Source organism: Seriola aureovittata, chromosome 2, assembly GCF_021018895.1.
Source record: "Seriola aureovittata isolate HTS-2021-v1 ecotype China chromosome 2, ASM2101889v1, whole genome shotgun sequence".
NCBI classification, from domain to species: domain Eukaryota; kingdom Metazoa; phylum Chordata; class Actinopteri; order Carangiformes; family Carangidae; genus Seriola; species Seriola aureovittata.
The window spans coordinates 6,214,510-6,234,823 of NC_079365.1; the positions used below are offsets into that span (position 1 = coordinate 6,214,510).

General features: G+C 39.8%; 1 protein-coding gene across 7 annotated transcripts in view; it reads left to right on the forward strand.

Annotated features, from left to right (window-relative positions):
- Positions 1-2,300: 2,300 nt before the first annotated feature.
- The window catches only part of foxp1b (forkhead box P1b), a 150,676-nt gene continuing 132,662 nt past the window's right edge, over positions 2,301-20,314 (forward strand). For 5 of the 7 annotated variants that reach the window (XM_056391909.1, XM_056391900.1, XM_056391941.1 and 2 more), the window contains exons 1-2: positions 2,301-3,001; positions 7,193-7,263. The gene's annotated coding sequence lies outside the window, so the exon portion shown is untranslated. The remainder of the gene's footprint in view (positions 3,002-7,192; positions 7,264-20,314) is intronic. The other 2 variants (XM_056391924.1, XM_056391916.1) reach the window with 1 other exon arrangement.

Below are 20,314 nucleotides of genomic sequence, written 5' to 3' on the forward strand. Positions count from 1 at the left end.
TTGGGTTCTGCTGAGCTCATAGATCCTGTATTGACATGAAGATCAAGCCACTGGAGAGTTAGAAAGCTTAGATTATGTATTAGATTACCTTCATAACATTGTACATAGATTTTAATTTTTCTAATTAATTACAGCACACAATCATGTTTACAACCTTGTGAACAACTACAGTAATCCTATGAAAGACTGTAGGATTGGCTCATTATATAAGTCATAGAAAAAATTGCAAATCCTGCTAAGCATATAATGGGAATAATGTAGTTGTACCATAAGAGATAAAAGTTCATTATTTGACCAGTCGTACATAAAACCCAAGAAAAATGTTTTAGTTTTAGTTCATCAAAAGGTGAAATCTTTCACCTTCTGAGAGGTACCTGTATATTGTAAAAAAAATGTTATTCTTAAAATTTGAATCATATAGTTCTTTCAGTTCTAGTTATGGATGGATGTGAATACATGTGTGTCATGAGCCCTAATTCACATGTTTAAATCCAACTCTTTAGCTTCAGAGTTATCAGTTATCACTGTATTGCTCTTGCTTCCTGGACCCTAAGGTCATTAAACACAACACTGTGGTGGTAGGCCGTACTAATGTGAGTGGCTTTAGGCCACTTGCTACCATATATACAGGACAGTACATCTTTACAGTGGGAATATGGCATTGTTTTTAGCTTGCCGAATTTAAACTGTGGGATTGATGATATCCCTTCATTAAAAAAAGAGCACAGACATGCCACTGTAACAGCATGATTAATTAATTAATTATTGTTTATGATGTAATCACTTGTTACTTAAAGTTGTTTTTTTTCAATTGTTTTCCTCCAAAACTTGTATAAGGTCTTTAAACCTGTGGTGTATAAAAGGGCTTTTTTGTATTCACAGACTGAAGGTAACAGGAAAAAGTATGTTGCGTTTTCCTGTTAGGCTTTATTTTGTGTAACTATTGTGTCACATGAATTAAGACATGCAAAAGGATGAAGAAGGTTGTTTCTCTTAGTTTAATGTGACAGTTAGTGCAGTGTTGCTGTGTACAGTTCCCTGCAGAGCATAACCTTGTTTAATATTTAAGTGTCTTTTTTTTTTATGAAAACGAAGACATGTCTGAAGCTTGATAAGGATTACATTTCTGTGCCAAGTGATCAATCACACATTTACAAGTAAAACAGTTCTAGCTCAGAGGACATCAGGTTAAAAGAAAAACATTAAACTGAGGCATGTTGCAATGACCACAACACAGTAACTGTGATCTGTGATTACTATAGTAATTTATGTTTGGTGCCTGTCATTGAGCAGTTACAGTAGCTCATGTGTAAAACAGTATAAACATAAAGTGTAATAGGTTATGCTGAAAAATATAAATTCATTTTGAAAATGACATTTTTGGAACCTATAAAAATTAAGAAAAATGTCTTTTAGGGATCTGTTATTGTTAATATGATTTGAGAAGTTTACAGACATTATTGTTTTAATTTATAAGTCTGTTATACATCTTTAAAGACTGACTGACAAAACACCAATGCACTGAAGGGTTAAAGATATTATATCTTGGTTTATAAAAGATGGTTTAGTGCCGCAAGAGATGATTGTAAATGTAGTGTATGTAAAGTAATATAATCATAAACTCACACACTACAGATAAAATGGTTATACTTTGGAAATATAGTCATTTTCTTGTGACAATACATGGTCAGATGGTGGCGCTCTGTACTAAGAAACAGTCTTTCCTAAGAGGTTCATAAGCAGCATTCCTCCCAGATGCAGCCATGATAAATGTAATGTCGTTTATAGTGAAATGAGCTGTGCTTCTTAGACCTTGATCAAGGACAAAAAACGACTTAAAATATTTTCTCTTGAGGCTAAATTAATGTTGCTTTAAAATGAGTGTTAACTGGACTATTGAACTGGCCCATGATAATTCTCCTCTTCAGGGGCAAGTGACAGAGATTTTAATTACTGTCATAATGTTTTTGCACTTTTTTTGACAGTCATATTAAGGGGAAAACTGTTTACAAATCAGCAAAACTTTTAACATTTAATTTAAATATGCGAAGCAGAGCTTTTTAATAACTTGTCCCCTTCAAAATATTATGAAGAGTTGACCCTCAGGTCAGATATAACCACACCAAACTGAAAGAACCTGTTCTCCGGTTATCTACACTGTCATTTTCAAAAGTATAATATCAGCCGCTTTAACAGCGAAGTTAAATCTGCATAGCTGAGATTAAAACATCTCTGATGATCATGTCAAAGCATTTCATCTTTTTGCAGTGAGGCTTTGGAACAGTTATGATGAACCTCACATCAAAAAAAAAAAAAAAAAAAAAAAAAAAAAAAGATAGGAGAATTTTCTGAAATAATAGAAGTTCATTCTGCCTCAGTTGTAATTAGTCAGCTTAGACATTTTAGCTTTTCTGACAGCCCCCTCTCTCCTGTCACACTTTCGGCTAAAACTAATGCATATCATTACATTTCCCCATAGAAAGGACCCACTAAGTGCTACTGAATTGTACTTGTGACCATGATGTTTCTATGAAGGATCTGCAATGCAATGAACGTTGTTTATCTAGCAGGTGGATGTGACGTCACGGACTTGGAACATCAAAACAACAACATCCAAATCCGCGATTCTTCCTTTTTTTCCCCTTCTTTTCTCGGCGTGTTAAAATCTAATAACAACATTAAGAAAGGAGCTCGTGCCTCTCCTTGCGAGACAGACCGGGAGGCAGCGAGTGTGAAACTCCATATTTTGCTCCCTTTTCGACGCCCTCGGTAAGATTATCTCTTTCTCTCTTTCTCTGTAGTTAAGTTAGTTAGTTAGTCCCCCCACCTCCACCACTACGACCTCGCCACCCAATACCAAGGCGGGCGGGGTAATAGGCGATATTGTTGGTGTTTACTGTGTGATTTGTACACAATCTCGCGTGCACGGGTTCGTCTCATACTAGCGAATCGGTACCCTCCGCGTGCGCCTGCTAGCTGCTGTAAAGCGTTTTCCATTCCGGTAAGTTTCACTATTATCATAATGTTAACATTAGCTTTGTTGTATCGTATCTAGATACTTGCTGCTGCTGCTGCTGCTGCTGCTGCTCTCAAACACACGCACACACACAGACTTTGTCAACGGCTTCTGGTGCTGTTTTCTATAATTGTTACAAATAGCGAAATAAACAAATATACAAACACCTGTGTTACTGTCACGTAGGGTGGCTGCTAGCTCTGTTTAGTGTGGCTGTAACGAGCGGTTGTTTCAAGTGTGTAACTACGAGTGGTGTATCTACTTTTTTTTTTGAAAGTTCGGTTTCTAACTTAGTTGAGGCTACTCATGAGACCCCGGGGGGAAATGCACCTTTGGGGAAACAACATTTTCACAATTAATATTAGATGTTTATAAAGTGCTGATTGGCGACAGCTGTTGTCAGTGCGTAATTAGAGCGTTACCCGTTGAGGATAACGGCGTAAAAGTTTTTAACTTTACAATGCGAAAGGGAAGTTTTGAATGCCGTGATTTCTTTGGAGTAAGACCAGGGTAAGAGCTTTTCCCCACGTGTTAGCTGTCCTCCAAACTCCGAAAGACCGGAGGAAGGCATTACGACTGCCCAAACTGTACTTTTTATAACTGTAATGTCACCTCAGCTCATAAGTAGGGCTACTTTTATTTGTCATGTCCATCATTGGCGTTATTGAGGGCTGTTGTTTTGGCGTGGCTTGTCTGCTCAGCGATAAGTACTGCACACAATACATTTAAAGCGGATATTCACCTCATAGTTAACTTTTCATTAACACAAAGTATTTAGTAAATGAGATTTTAATTATAGTTTTGACAACGTTAAGTCACACCCCAGCACTAAAAGTTTTTAGCATTGTGTTTTATTTAGGCTACCTGTATTTTTGGTTTGCTCAAAGTTTGAAGTTAGTGGTTTTATTGAGTCATATGTGATGTGGGTTACACTTGGACATGGTCATAATTGTAAATAGGCTGAACAGCATTGTTTTTATCACTTGTGAAAAATTGTTAATTTTTTTTAAATGAACAATTAGGCTACCTGTTGTTCCTATACCTTGTAAATTGAGTAAATTGTTTCTCTTTTTCTTTCTTCATGCTATTCTAATGCGCTGTTCAAATGTAAGCAGAAATAGTTTGCTAAGTAAACATATATTCAAAAATACTTAAGAAATGTTCCATGTTTTAATTAGCATTTTAAAGCAGGTGTATTACAGCCAAATGGACACCAGCAACGCACATGATGATACATTTTACTGTGAAGCTTTTAAATATATACTTATTATAAAGAAACATCTCATTTACTTAATCTACACATATTTATTATTAATTTGTAAAGGAAGACAGAATTAGTATTTTGTAAATTTTTTTATAAAAGGAGACATAATAACGTTGGTGTATTGAGAGTGAGTAGCATACATGTAAGAATGAAATATTACCCTAATATTTTATACAGTAAGTCGGCAGCTGGCAACAGCAGGACTAAAACCATCTGAAAATTTACAAAAGGGAAACTGCAGCTTTAACAACTATTGCTGGCAGTGCTCCCTCCTTCTTGGTCTTTGGATTAGTCATTGTCTGAGGGGAAAAAAACACTTTTTTGTAGGAGAAGTAAAGTAAACAGCCTCCAACAAGCGAACCTTGACAACCCAGATTAAGGAAAACATTGGAGATCAAACAGTGCTGCTGCTGGGCTGTTGTCATGAGCTGCCTGAGAGAGAGCTGCAGACTATTTGAACAGGCACTGGGGTTTGTGTGCTCACTTATGCAGAAATGGACCTTCGCAAATGCTGACCCAGGTTTTAAAACACAGGATGAACTTTCTTTGCAACTTTTCCAGGCTCGCTGTTTGACACGGCTATTACCTACAGACATTCAGCCTTCATCTGATCCTGATGGGAACAACCTAACACCGTCCCCCGCGTCTGCCTCTAGAAACTAGAATGACCGTAGTTTCTCTGCCCCATACTACATCTGAATAAATTGAGTTGGCAGGGAGTAAAGTGAAAAAAGCTTGAAATTTGAGGAAGAGCAGCTGTGTGCATTGTAATGATGCAAGATCCTTTACGCACCAATCTGTGATTTTGTATTATTTGGAAAGCCCTTGTTTCTAGTTTGGCCTCTTCAGGCTCGGTCTAAGGCTCTTCTTTGTGGAGAGTTGAGGTTCAACTGGTAAGAAAGTAATCAGTCACTCATGCATTCAGTGTGAGGACTCCCATCCCTGAGTGGAGCGGCCCTCTCTTTCATCTGACGGCTCAGTATTTGTGAACACACATTGAAATACCCTGTGCTGGGTACGGAAGGGCTGTAAACTGACTGTGCACCCTTGCTTGCAGCTGAATGATAAGGAGAGTTATTTTCGGTCCAGTGTGGGAATAAGGTTCTGCATTTGCTGCATTTTTTTTTTCTTTCACATTTATTTGCTGGCGTCACTCTTCATTTGATTTCAGATACAAGACGCCCTCAAACCAGTTGCTTGAAACAGTTTTGCACAAAGCAAGACAAGTGACAGATGAATAAAGGGAATTTTCTGGTAAATGAATTTGTCATGTGATTTTTGCATGTTTGATTCACACAACACAAAGGGGAAGAGTACAGGCAATATGAATATGAGGGCAGCGCACTCATTAGTGCTGTTTTACATGAATGGAAATGATAACAAAGGAAAGCAGAACAATATTTCCAGGGTAAAGGTTAGGGTGTCCCGGCCCCTGTGGCGTGCCCAGGCAGACGGTTCTCAATGCCAGGGAAGGCGATTGGTCAGAGAGTGGACAGCTTCAGGTGAGCTCTGTGCAGCTCCTCAGTCTCTACGGAGACTGCAAAATGCTTAGGACGGCCATTAACTCACGCAGTCATTAATTACTGTCTTCCACTGTCATCTGTCCTTAATAAAGGGAGCGATGCTGACAAAAAATGTCATACGTCTGCATGGGGAGAGAGGGAGCGTGCAATTACAATCAATTAACTTGAGTTACAAAATGAATTTACTGCTGGTGTTGTGTTTCTGGAATACACTACAACACTGGAATACAGATTGTCCATGGTTGTAAAATACCAAAGTATCTACTCTATCTGTCAAGTTAGTATATTAAATAATTATTGGTTTGCTTATTTTAGATTAATGTAGTATTTTTAATTTGATAAAAAACCTGTTTTACATATAGTTAGTTTTGGATTAGACTCAATGGGCTGCATAACATTTTGGAACAACTTCTACAATTTCAATAGACATTCAACAAGCAAATGATACCCGTGAAAATATTTTGCCTGGTCCCTTAACATTGATTATACATGCAAATCAAGAGTAAAATCACCCCATATTACCTTGTATTTGGATCTACGTAAATTGTGTTTTGTATAAATACTCCTCCAGCACTTGAGAACTCAGCAGGAAAGAGATGATTTTACTGAGTGTATTGCTAATGGACTCTTCTCAAAGGAGATAAAGAAAGGTTTGGAACAAAAGATAAAAAATTTAAGGGAGTTGGCATTGCACTGTGCTGTGGTTTGCAATGAGATCTGACACCTTTAGTAGAGAGTACAGTGGAACTCTGAAAGCTAATCATTTTTCACTTGTTAACAAGATGTTTACATTGAGTTTCTTCCATCTTTTGTATGCAGACATAGGTAGTCATATTAATTAAATAAAATAAACAAGACCTGGTCAATTCAGAAAATGGATAGCTCATTAATGAGATGATTTGTGTTGCGGATAGACTAAGTGCTAGTTTAATTTTTGTCTTTGTTTTAAGCTGTTCAAATGGTTAGGATTAAGAACAACCTAATCACTGTATTTTTAATATGATTTCTGGTTCTCGTCCTGAGTGAGTGCAAGAGCCTCTTAATATGCAATAACTTCAAATCTGAGTTTCTTTAACAGCACAACACTGGTATGTTTTGGGAATGATGCAGGTAAGCTACAAACATTTTCGTCCAGACATGAGAGGCTCAACCATATGCTGCAAGCTGTGCTCAGCTGCCAGGCGAAACCTTAGCACCTGTTTCTATCAGCTGTCCAGTCTGTATGTCGGTCTGCGTTTGTTTATGATGTGGCTTCGATGGCCTGGTGGATGACTTAGCTTTCGTTATTAGGGAATTTCAAATATGCATGCGATGAATATTTACGCTGAGAAGGTTTTCTTTTTTCATTACTTTGACATAACATGAGAAACATTTTGTTTGTCTTTCCAGGGCAACATGGAAAGGAAGTGAAGTTGGTCGCTTTGGGAACAAGCTAAAGTGAAAGTTGATTACGTTGAACTGTAAGTGATTTTTCTCTCTATTTGAACTTAAGTATTTTTAAAAGTTTATGTTCAAACACCAAAAATATATCTCCTATCTCTTTCATTTGTCATCTAAACTCAAACTCACACAGTATGAAGGGATGTAGATCCTGATAATACTTTTTTTTGCACAACATTATAGTTTTCGTTAAGTAATTTTGCTTCCTGCCAATTTTGGAAAAGTCAGACCAAGAGTAAACATGATGTGGTCACTGCTGAGGTCCAGTGAAATCTAATGTTGGAATTAGGCTGTTCCTAAACTCTTATAAGCATGTTGAAAAGGGGGTGTGCTCCACTTATCACTGGATGTGATATTAACCTGAAATAGACAATGTGACTTGAAAACATAAGAACCACAATTCAGAAGTTTTTATTTGTAAAGCTTTAACTTGTTTTCTGTATATTTTGATGACAAGCTACGTGGTTTGATTTGTCAAACAAGTGTGGTTACATCTGTGATATGTTTTGTCTTTGTGTATGGAGCTTTAGTTTCTAGTAGTGGCTCTTTCTCTGGCAGCTGTGGTGGCTGATCATGTTATCTATCCAGTTCTTCTGTTTATGCCAAACAAATCAGTGCTATGCTGCTGGAAGTCTTCACCAAAGTTTTTAGTGCTTAAAACCTATCCAAAACAGGATGATTGGAGCTTCAAAATAAAAGCTTTCATAATCTGGCTATAGGTTAAATCATTACTATGCTTTATCAGTGTGAGAATTAGAGTAGCAGGACTTACATTTACTAATATGAAAATGTCACAGACTACTACTTAATCCCTGTTAAGTGTAGTAGACAGTGTGATGTAAAGTAAGGTTGCTGGAGCAGATCTTTAAGGGCCTCATCCTTGACTTCTTGGCTGTGTTTTCAGTTGGCAGCCTCAGCCTAATAAGAAACATAACATGGCAGGGCCTGCTCTTCCATCATCATTGCTGGGTGGAAAGTTGGTGTGCTTTGATCATGTCTTTTGGGCGCATCACTCCAGCTTAGCCTGCTGCTCGCTATGTGATAAGCCATCAGAGTACTCAGATCTGAGCCGGCAGCTCCGTGGGCTCGAGGAGAGACAGGAGAGAGTAATGGAGATGAGGAGAGAGCAGCAATGCAAATTTTGTTGACAGACTGTTACTGCAGCTGTTCCCTTCGCTTTTGAATTCAACAAAGTTACTGTCCCTCTCCATTCGTCTGTGAAGAAAAGGCCATGTTTCATTTTTAAGTCCTTTCTTGATGGAACAAAACTGTTCCCATGTTGTACATTTTGCCCTGTTACTAATTAAAACAACCTTAATTAGAGGTGCATATTAATTGCCTCAAAAACACGTGTGATTTAATCATTTTACAAACTGTTATGTTCAGATTTGCTCTTAACTGCGTTTAACTTTGAAGCTCAATGCTCCGGTTTCTCACTAGCTTTCCTCTGTCTGTACATAAAACATCATCCTGAACCCCCCATTATGAAAGGGTGCTCCTAATTGACGGGTTGTTGCTTGTTTATTTGATATATATTTACCAGCTGGGTGGTAATTGGGAAGCAGTAATTACCCAAGATGCAGTGCAGCGCTTCAGCAGTGGTGCTACCACGCTGATGAGTCTGGAGCACAGATGAAAGTATGTAGGTAACTATTATCGTCCTTGCCGGCTGTTTAAACACTTGACAGCGGAGAGCAGAGATGGCTAATTGGGCCCGTGTCCCTTCTACAGTCTCATTGTTTACTGTGATGATGTACAGCGGGATATCAAACGCGTGATGCTTTTATGTTTGTTCCTTTCTTGGTGCAGTTGTTACCTGTAGCCGTTAATAGCAACATTAAAAAGGCCAGTGGAGGTAAGGGTCTCATGGATTTGGAGTCTCTACTGATGTTGTAGTTCCTTCACTGATAACAGCCTTGTTAACTGAGATTCATTACCTCTTCAGTCCCCTGGATATTGAGGGAGAGTGTTCTCAAACTACTGGGTTTGCCATGGTGAAGTCATACTGATGTGGTTTGGTGAGCTATTCATGGAAGGTGGTGACGGTATCTTCCCTGACTCCTGATGATTCAGTTGACCTGAGACTGGGGTGGTGGGGGTGGTATTTGACTTTGTTTGCCACTCAATTCCACTTTCACACCAACTCTCGCTTTCTTTCTCTCTCTCTCTCTCTCTCTCTCTCTCTCTCTCTCTCTCTCTCTCTCTCTCTCTCTCTCTCTCTCTCTCTCTCCCCCTCCCCGTCTCTCTGTCTCTGTCTCTCTCACAGACACTTTCTCTCACTCTCCAATTCGCTCCCTCAAACATACAGAGATGCACACCTTGTTTGTGTGCAGACTGCTGTTGTTTGATAGCCCGCTCTCCCAGTAGATCTTCAGACGTTGTTGTTGTTTGCCTGTATTGGTTGGAGTGTGTGACTTGCATTTGCCCGGGCTCCTTGGAGGGAGTTTGTTTTTGTTCTTTCTGTTGTAAACAGGGTGGGGCTCCATTCCCAAACCACTCAGTTGGAGATGGTTATTTTCACAGGAGTTATTTTTTTGTTTATCATTTCGGTCAATAGATTAGCTTTGGATGGAACTATGTGTTTAAGCAGATAGCGTGGCTAACCATTTGCTGCATGTGCTGAGTAGATAAACACTTTGTCACTGTTGTTTTTGTGATTAAAGAAGCACTCTGATTTGGCTTTGTTGATATTTATAACTTTGGGAGATGATTCAGTTGTATAATTCTTGCCTTTCCTTGTGATTATGTTGCTAGAGTTTTAATTTTAGAATTAAAAGAAAAATTTTGCATCACATTGTGTAATTTTGCAAAACCTCCTAATTTACAGTCATTATGGTAATACTTTAACAAATTATTTTGAATTATCTTTCTACATATCAGCAACAATATAGTGCTTCATTCATTTGTTCTTCTTCATCACCATATTAATTTTGTCCAGGTAGGTGTAAAGGTAGATTTTGGACATTGGGGGGTAATAGTGCCCTTACTGTTCACATTTATAACTAATCTACTAGATAACATTTGCTGCTTTCAGTCGTCAAGGGGTGAGGTTATGACAGTAATGTTCTGACTGACTTTATTCACAAGTCTTTTTGCCAGAGGAAAAGAATGCAGTTATTTTCAAATGTTGTTTTATCAGAAGCCGTTTCATTATTAAGATTTTAGTTAAATGCCAAAAAGGCCATAATAAATTCAAATCCCAGCCCAGTTTCCAAACATCAGTTTTGTTCCTCATAGCCAATTGGCTGAACACATCCCTGGCTAGGAATGGCTATGGCTAGGTATTGTCCTCTTGCAGCCCGCTAGTTTGTTATTAGCACGCACTAGTTAAATCATGGTACAGAACGCCAAGCCCGATGACGGGAGTACTGCAACTTCAATTTTTTTGTTATAATATTTGGATTTATCTAGTATTTGCAGCCTGCAGAGTATTTTGGGGCTCATGTTTATCAAGTAAGCGTTAAGTTGAGATCCACACAAAGATCCTTGTCAGGTGTGACACATCTGTGGCTTTCACATATTGGTTCAGCATCAGAGGCTGCGGATGTGTGTAAAGTCCCTTTTAGACGGGAGACAACAGCCGCAGAGGCTGCCGCTGATCCTGCAAAGGTCTCACCAGATTCGTACAGCAGCAAGCACAGCGGTCTGCTGGGTGAAGTGCAGTAAACAGCGAGTTTGAAATGGTCAGCAGCAGAAGCTGGGAAAATCTGTGCTCTGCTATGTGAGTGGGAAACGTGTCTCCCTGCTGTGGCACTACTGCAAAGTTACTGTCAGGATCTCACTGCAATGAATAGAGGTGTGGGAAGTGGCTGTGTGTGCTGTGCTCGTACAGCCAGTCAATCCTCACATGAGCTCTAAGATCAACAATCTATACGATCATATAAGATAAAGTGTTTGGTTTATTTCTGCATTATATACAACAACACAGCAGTAGTTTTTGTTTCAGTAACTCAATGAGAGGGAAATAAGTGTGTTATGTGGGGAAGATATTTTAACCTGAACATATACATGTCTCACTTGTGTCTCCTCTGTACAATGCAAAACTCACTATCATTAGTAAACCTACTAAATGCAGTTTTTAGTCCCAGACACCAGCTGCTTGAGTGCAGCAATTTTCTCAGCCATATATTTATAGAAAAAAAACATAAACTTCAGTGACAAAAGGTGAATGGTTATAAATCCATCTTAGTTGCAAGATTTATCAAATTAAAACTGCTTTGTCAATTCACCTCAAGTGCAGTTTGAATGATTATAGGAGGTTCTCCAGCAGCATTTTGTGCAATGACCAAGTATTGTTGATATTCTACTGTTTCATAAGAGCAATGTGCTTTACGTCTCGATAGTAAGAACACACACACACACACACACACACACACACACACACACACACACACACACACACACAGACACACACACACACACACACACACACACACACACGGGTAGTCAGTATAACAACGGGCATATAGCTTAAATGGGACCTGTGAAGTTGATGTTGTAATATAGGATAGATCTTGTGTGATGAGCTTTTGCATAAACATGCACATAAGCTGTTGAATATCTGTTTCATAACCAGCACTCGCACCTAATCGGAACGGGTTAATGCTGACTTATAATGCTGACTTCGTTACCCCAATACTGCTCGGCTTTCTTGTGAATGGGTGAACGCTCATTTATATTAGGAATGGAAATTTTGTCTAATGTTTTTGTGGCTTACAAGACATTTTTGTAAGTGACTACCAGTCTAAAAAAAGAACCAAGATAGAGCCAGAGAGAGAGCAAGAGAAAGAGTGTATGAGTGGGTGAGCAAGAGGGAGAAACTAAACTGGAACTGAAACTTTATTTAGTAGTTATTTTGTTCCAGGTACTAGAGTAAAAAGCATGAGAAAAAGTCTAATTCTGTCCTTTAGCAGTGATGTGAATAGACTGTGTCTCTGTGATCGACGATGACAACCAAAGGTTAACTCCGTGTCATCAGTGGCTTATGTATGGCTCATACAGGGGTTTGTGAATAAACCCGGGACCCACGTTCTAATTATTCTCCTATTTATGGTTGGCAAATTTTAGAATATGAATTCTTGTTATAGCTGAAATGATTTTTAATTGCAATATTTAAGTATAAGTGCCTTTGTAACTTAGTGTTTTTCATTTTACTTATTTATTATTTTAAATATACTTCACAGTATTCCAGTGTTTTCCTGCAACATGAACATGGTCTACTTGTAGAGAAATCTAGGAGTAAGAGAGTGACGCTGACAGGTGACATCAAAGGGCCTCATGCACATCATGTTCCAGAGTTGCTTTCCTCCCAGCTCGCTACCGTTAGCCACTTACTGTTTACTGTTTACAGCCTTGTGTTGAAAATTTACTACACCTGTTGTTAATGCTGTAAGTATGGTGTGGTTTGAGCAATCAGCTGTTCTGAGTTATTGGATATTTTTCTAAAAGCTTTTTCATGTTGCGTATATGGAGTGTATGATGTACAAGCTTTTAATGTGTTGACCAATCAATTCCTCGCGTTGAAAACAACTTGCAGTGAGAAATGAGTAAATCAATCTTTTCATATCCTGCTACAGAGAGGAGTTGGGCCAGGCTTTTGAGTGCATTTCTGTGTACTTTATACACAATTGTATGCAGTGATTGAAGGGCTAATTCAAAGAATTTTAATCACTCCGCCCAACCCTCTTGCAGTGTCATCTTTTTTCAAATGCCTCATAAAATGAATAGATGAGCAGTCTCTTTTTAGAGCATAATGGCTGCATTAGAATAGGAGATGGATAGTAGATGAAAACTCTGTATCCTTCATGCACTCTTTCTCTCTCTCTCAGTCGCTCTGATCTCTTTTATCAATAGCAGTGCTGTGCAAAAGACCTTGCGGGGCACCGTGGAGTGTTGAGTTGAACCTCACATAGACAGAGGAATGGAAAAAAAGCAGAGGTGAGAACAATTTGAGCAGTAAATTGTAGAGTAACTGGTGCAGGATTGACTGTTTCAGAACCAGCTTAGCTAATGTGTGATTTCATACCGTGGGACCAATAATAGATTTGTTTTGTTTGTGTTTCTTTCTCCACCTTCATTGATTGCAATGCCACACCCTCCTACCAGTGACAGCTCTTTTTCCACCGAGTGAGATCATGCTATTGGAGGCTGTGTGTTGTTCTCATCAGGGCCCACCACATAGTGCCAGTCAATATGTAAACAATGGCGGAGACGGTTTCTCATTGCCTAACTGACATTTCTCATTGCTTGGCTGATGATTCATCTAAGAAAAGTCATCTCACAACATGTTTTCAGGGTGTACTGTACTTATGGCAGTTTCAATAATTCACTCAGTGATCTTTGTCCACCACATCGACTGCCATATACTGTATATGCTAATACTGGAGGCCATCCAAGGCCATTCGCGTCTTATTTGGACTCTGATCCACAAATAAGCAACAATATTCCTGATCATGTGATCAACCTTGGGAAAAAAAAGTTCTTGGATAAACAGACAATACTGTTGCTGATATACATTACCTGGCTTTTATCAGCAACAGGTGGATCTAAAAGTTAATATGTATAGAATTAACTTGTACGAGATAAGCATGCAAGATGTTGGTTTACTGTGAGCTGTCCTATCACAATTGTTTCGCATTGCTAAAGGACGCACATTTAGTCAGTTTGTTGTTCATAGGAAGTGTCTGTTCATGTTCAAAATAGCCAAAGATAATAGATTATAGAGAATAGAACACTTTAGTTTGTTTTTACATGTGGTCAGGCACTTCTAAGGAAGGTGCCATCCATTACTAACCCCACTGAATTACACTGTGGTTCTGAAAAGTACTTGATGATGGAGAACAGCAGCTGTGCTGATCTTGGATTTGACAACAGTTACAATAGATTCCAATGGTGACCCAGAGGGGCAGAATAAAGCATCCAAAGAAACATTTCAGACTACTCCTGCAGCGTAATCCACAGTGTTGATTACTGTGAGATTGTATAAATTTGTCGTCCATCAGAGGTTTTTCCATATCATTGTCCCAAGCTTTCTCTGAGTGTCACAGGCCATCGTTATTCATGAACCGTTTCACGAAAATCCATATCACCCACTCCTAATGCTCATTTTGCTCGAAACTATTGTTGCAACTTAGTATATAGCTTAATATGCTAACTCTGGCGTGTTTGAGCTTTGAGGTAGCAATACCACAGTGCAGAAGAAGGGTGTCCAGCTGTATCGTAGAGAGTGTTTTTGTGAGTATTCACAGACGTACCTTATAAAATAATGTACCGTAACATAACATAAATAATATATCATTTGTCTGCTTATCAATGTAAGCCAAAGTGGGCTGATGAGAGTCAGCAGGGAGAATACAGAATGTCCATTTCAAACAGTGATGTTTGGTCACGTGACATCTATGTAGAAAAACCACTGTGAGACGTTATGTTTCCAGGGCGGCAACAGGAGTGAGCAGAGAGTTTTCAGGTTGTCTATACGCCTGTCCCATTCTTGTGAACGCGATATTTAAGGAACGCCTTGAGGGAGTTTAAAATTCAGCACAAACCTTCACTTGAACTCAAGGATGAACTGATTAGATTTTGGTGGTCAAAGGTCAAGGTTACTGTGACCTCACAAAACACATTTTTGGCCATAACTCAAGAATACATACACTAATTATGACGCAATATAACACAAATGTCTAATAGAATAAAATGATGAAGTGATAACATTTTTTATCCAAAAGGTCAAAGGGCAACTTTTCTGTGCACAGTGTCCACCAGTGTATTCCATGAACAGCGTACGGCTGGGCCTTAGCTGACCCCCTGCCAGGTCTGAGCATCGGGGAATTGTGGTGGCTCGGTTGGAAACGTAGATAGAATGGTTGGGAAGTTCACCAGCAACATGTTTCGGTTAAAATGCTTCGTCGAAACCCCCAGCTTCTGGTCTCTTTACCGGCGCTGAGTGTGTGCCTGTCATTGAGAGTGTGCTGCATGCATGTGCCCCCCCTCCCCCCTGTGATATGATCCCTGCCTGTAAGTTCAGCCACCGGGCCTTACATTTTGCCTAACAATCGCCTTGAAGTAATACTGGCAAAAACAAATTTAATATCCATCCCATTCTATCTACAGATAACAAAGGAATGTTGGTGCCTTTTTCCCTCAATGCCTCTTCAGACAGTGTAAGATTTGGTTAGTGGCAACTGAAACTAACCATTTTTTCACAAGGACACCTGGCAGTGAGGTTACAAAGAGGCAAAGATTTTCTGAGCTTTCATGTTCTGGGAGTGAAACCTTAGATATTTTTCCACTCTCTTCACTTGTACTAATGTAAATGATTTGCATGGAGTTTGTCCCTGCTGATTAAGGCTGTTTGGACTGTTCTTCTTTGGAACCATGCCAATTGAATTTTCTGCCTTCTAACACGCTTGGAGAGTGGGGAATATGGTTCTCATTGGGCCCGAGGCTTGATCTCCTTCTTTCTTCCCCCAATCCTCTCACATCACTCTGACAATTAGTGAGCTCGACCATCCCCAAATGACGCACGTAATTAAAGAGTTGGCATTATAATTACAATGTGTTTATTGTCTGTTTATGGGTTCTGTGCAGTGCACAACGCGCTGGGAGATTTCTTTGGTGTAAATGGATTGAGGGCTGTTAATATACTTGGTGGTAAATGCGATTTCATGCGGTTAACATCTCGATACCTTCTTTATCAGCCCTTTGACAGTCGCTCTGTTTGTCGCACATACAATGTGAATTGGCTGAAAGCAGAAACTGGCACCAGCAAAAAACAAATTATTTAGTCATGGGCTTTTAACGGGCACAACGGTAAATGCATGTTAAGTAAATGATGCAATTTATTCCCTTCTCCTCATTGCCAGGCTTGCTGCCACGGGACTTCTGCCAGCTTTAAATAAGTGGTACCCAGATGGTATTCACATGATGCCCACTTGGTTACAAAACGGTCCTGGGGAATAAAGCTGACTGCCACAACAACCAGTGGGTCAGCTGGTGATCCTGTTGCTTTTGCACTCTGCATGTGCAAATGGGTTAATAGTGTATCACTTTGCTGAATTCTTTGGGAAGGTTGTATCTCAAGGGTCCTAAATGAATTGGAAAAGACCCCGTTAATGAGGAGGGTGGGAAAGAGAGACAGGGGAGAGATATTCTCTGAGTCTCTCTCTGAGAAAGGAGAGAGGGAACAGGGAGAATGATGACCAGTGCCTCCTTCTCTCCATGCTTTTTGCAGTCTCCCTCCTGCTCTGCAGCTGTGCTAGTCTTTGGGCTGGCTGTCTCTCGGAGAAGTGGTGAACTGTGTCATCTCCAGCCACTAACAACCAACAGCTGCAGCACCAGCCACCGCTGCAGATCGAGGGACAATGTGGAACTGATTTTCTAACGCAGAGAAATAAATAAACAAAGACCCAGAAAAAAAAGAAACAATACCACAAACAACACACAGCTTATGCAAATGCTGGGGAAATGTGTTCGCGAATCGATAAGCCCTATTTGTGTACGAAGAGACTATAGGACAAGAGTGACCATTTTACACAGAGATGCACATTACTAAGTTTGCTTTTTTATCTGCAGTAGCTACCATCAACATCTGTTTAGCTTTTTTCCCAAGTCTACAGAATATGTTAAACCCACACATTATGATAAAACACAAACTATTTGTTGTTGAGTTGTGACATGAAACAACTCAGAGGTGGGGAGCGTGTTTTTTGCTGTGTGTATGCATGACACCAGATGTCCGAGGCAAAGTTTTAGTCATGTGGTGGGAGAGGGGTCAAACTGTCAGTAGGTTAAAGGTTGAACAGCACAAAAAAAAACTGCAGCACCCACACAGTTAATTAGAGATGGGAGAGGTCTTTCACTTTGGCTCCAGTTTCGATGCTGTTGTTTTGAAGCTGATAGTAAAATATGAGAGTTCTGTCAAAGTCTGTTGCGAGACATTACTTTTTCTTTTGTGAAATATGTTTTTTTTCCATGAATGAAAAATGAAATCTTTACAGCTCGTCCCATTGTTTAGCTTTTTCTCCCAGTCACCTTGTAATTGTTTCTGTGTCATAAGCAGCTATTAGTATTGCTAGAAAATGGTAATGCTTTGAGAGACTCATCTCTTACAGAGAATGGCTCTCTATCACACTCTCACATTCTTTTAAAAGGGAAAAGGAAGATGAATTTTGCCCATAAAGGCTGTATCACAAGGGCTTTTTATCCTAAATGGCTCTGGGGATTGTTATCTGTGGGAAGTGTGTCCTGCCTCCCTCGTGTTCAATCAAGTGTCCACTTAGCTGTGACTGGGAGTAATTGTTCCCAAGTGGGCCACACACTGACCTGTTAATGTCTGCGTTGACCCTCTAACCTTGTCAGCACGTCTTGGGAAGGAGTTTAAATCATGTGGATCTCCTCCGTGTCTATACGCTACCGGGTCAAGTGGGCGTCGGCCCTGAAAGACCACTCTCTTGTAATTGTCCTCAGCAGTATGGGTCAGCTCGGGGTGTTCCCAAAGACCGGCTCTTATTAGATGAGGTACTGAGAGTGGTGTGACTTAATGGGTCAAGCCATTGATCCGATACAGCACCAGTGTCCCCCAGCACAGTCGTAGTCTCTATGATACCTGGTCACTGGCTTGAGTGAGTGTGAGGTGGGCTACACTGGAGATCCATCTCTCTGTCTTTATGGATGCGGGGTCATTTCTTGTTTATGTGTGGCTTATTGTGCCCTGTGCCTTTTTCACTCTCAGATCTCCCTCGTTTTGATGAATTCAAACAGGTTACACAAGTTCCTTATTGTTATTCCTGGTGTAATATAACATCACACCACAAAATAGATTTAAGGCATCATGCATACTATATATGTTAAGTATTGATGCCCATGCAATGAAGGGCTACTTAGCTCTAGATATCATAGAGACGAGTGCCAAAATTCTCAGAGGGGCACAGAGATTGCTCTCCCAGATTTGGCTTTGGCTCCTGCCTCCTATGAAACACCCTTGACAACACAAACTGATAGAATATGAGATGCTAAGAGAGAATAATGGTGCTGCAGAAATGTATTTATGAATGAGGATAGTAATGTAAAAATGAGCAAAGGTCGTACAACAGCATATACTTGTAGCTTGTGAATGCACTCAGTCCAAAACACATACGTATGCATATAAATGTGGGTTAGGTGTTGAAGGTGAGTAAAAGGTCAGGGTGATTATTTTAGTTTACATCTAAAATTGCTGAAAAAACTCACTCACGTATAATATATAGTTAGACCTCCAGCAGCCTTATTGATGACAGAGCCATTGTTTGGATCTGAGTGACTATCATTCAGGGAGTTTATGTTCATCAGGGGGGATGAAGCAGAGAGTAGCAAACAACAAAGACGATATGGAACAAACATTTTGTATGTTTTTTGTGTGTTAGTTATCAAACGTGCAGCAGGTGACCCATGTTCATTTTTCTACCATAAACCATCATATAGCACCTGCTGCATGCTAATTTCTGATCCCACTCATACGCCTCAACAAGGACAGACAGCTTCAAATACCTGTCTAGATTGCCTGGAAACTCACAAATGAGTGTCAATTAACACACATGCTGCAAAGTGGCTCAAAGTGGAGTTTTTCTTCAGAAACTGACATAGTTTGTAATTTGAGTGAAAAGGGGGATTACAACCACATGTTTCTAGAGTAGGAGTGAGCTGAGTGTTGAGCAGCTGGCATGCAAAAGGCCACAAAGTGAGAACGCTTTACTGCTGGAGGTGAAAATTTTGAACTTTAATGTTGGCGTCTTAGCATGCAGTATATCTTTAAGTGTTTGGTTGTTTAGTCTCTTTTATGGACAGACTACACCATAAAACGTAACCACTTTTTCATTAGTTCTCATTAATTTGCCATAAAGAGCCAAAATCGGAGCTACCTCTTAAGTGTATGCACTCCCATGCTATTTTAACATCCCTTTTGTGAGACCGCACATAAATCCCATCTCTTCTGAATCTTCTCATCAAGCAGTTTTTATAAAGCGTGAGTAAGATGTATGTTGGAGACATGGCAGCAAGCTTGGCTGAAGACACTGAGTGCCCTCTGTCGCTGATCCCAAAGTGAGGGGACCTTTAAAAGCAAGCTCCTTTTGAGGGGCATGGAGATAGAATAGTGCAGCCATAAATCCATGGGGAGGGGAGGGGGGGTTGTCTTGTGGGATCAACATATTTTTGGGAGTAATGACAGGCATGCAACCGAGTAATCAGAAGGGTCTTATCTGGGGCCGATGGTAGGCCCAGGAATGTGGACAGGCTGTGGAAACAACGGCTGCACTAATGGGGTTAGTTGAATTCCACACTGCTGAATTATGAGGAGTTGGGACATTGGGGGCTACGGTTTGTTGTGTCTGGTTTGGAGAGCTACACCGCTACACACAGAAACAGAGTTATAGATTTGGTTTTTGACACGCTTTCACATGGAGCAGGCCAATTAACTGGGAGCTGAATTGCTTTGCTCTGCTGCGGGAGACACAGCCACATTAAACAGGAAAGTCGTACACACATATATCATGGGGCAACAAGCCACACATGCAGCCATGACTTCTGTGACAGGGACAAAACCAGAAGCCATCCATTCTGCTGCCTCATTTGCATGATCTGAACCGTATGTGGAAGTCATTAGCATCTTTCCACTTGTTTATCTGGCTACAGATGAATGCTTTTGAGCTTAACGCCAGGTTTTTGAATAAACAAAATGTCCGTCCTTGTTTCTGATGTTTTTGTAATGGTACTAGTCATTCATCATTTATGTAAAGAAAAAAACCATGTAATATTCTAAATATTTGTTTTATTACTAAGGTGGAGACAACTGCAGGGCTGGCAGGTCACTGTTAATGTAAATGCATTCTCCAGAGCAAACACACTTGTCAGATTTTCGTTGGTTTGGCTTTGCAGCCTTTTACAGTGCTTAAGTCTCTCCTCGCATCACATTTATATTGTTAGCATGGTAGCAATTTCATTTTCATATTTTACATGACAGTTATTATTCTCATGTTTTTGCATTTTTCTTATTGAGGAACTTTAAGTAGAAAAAAAAAAATGTAGTCTGTAGTATTC